General features: G+C 45.0%; 1 protein-coding gene across 1 annotated transcript in view; it reads right to left on the bottom strand.

The window, feature by feature from the left end:
• LOC119589233 overlaps positions 1-240 on the bottom strand; it is a gene marked incomplete in the record, with an annotated part of 23,897 nt that overhangs the window by 23,409 nt on the left and 248 nt on the right. Inside the window, 1 exon segment of the mRNA XM_037937835.1 lies at positions 52-235.

Genomic DNA, 240 nt, shown 5'->3' with positions numbered 1-240 from the left:
CAATGACATTCACTTACACAGGAGACACATAAACCAGAACAGCCGACTTACTTCACTTTACATCCTGAGAAGGTAACACAGGCATTACCCTAAAGTAGGTAGAACACTGAGTCTATCCACACCCGCTGGTGTTAGCTACATCACCCTCTGGCTCCTCCATGCCCCAGATAAATCAGTGAAATTTTCATGTTTTACTCCACACTCTTCACTTGAAGATGCACTTTGAGGCTGCCAAAGCAC

This window comes from Penaeus monodon, chromosome 25 (assembly GCF_015228065.2).
Source record: "Penaeus monodon isolate SGIC_2016 chromosome 25, NSTDA_Pmon_1, whole genome shotgun sequence".
NCBI lineage: Eukaryota > Metazoa > Arthropoda > Malacostraca > Decapoda > Penaeidae > Penaeus > Penaeus monodon.
Note: the sequence above shows the minus strand (reverse complement) of the source record. Positions and strands in the feature narration are given on the sequence as shown.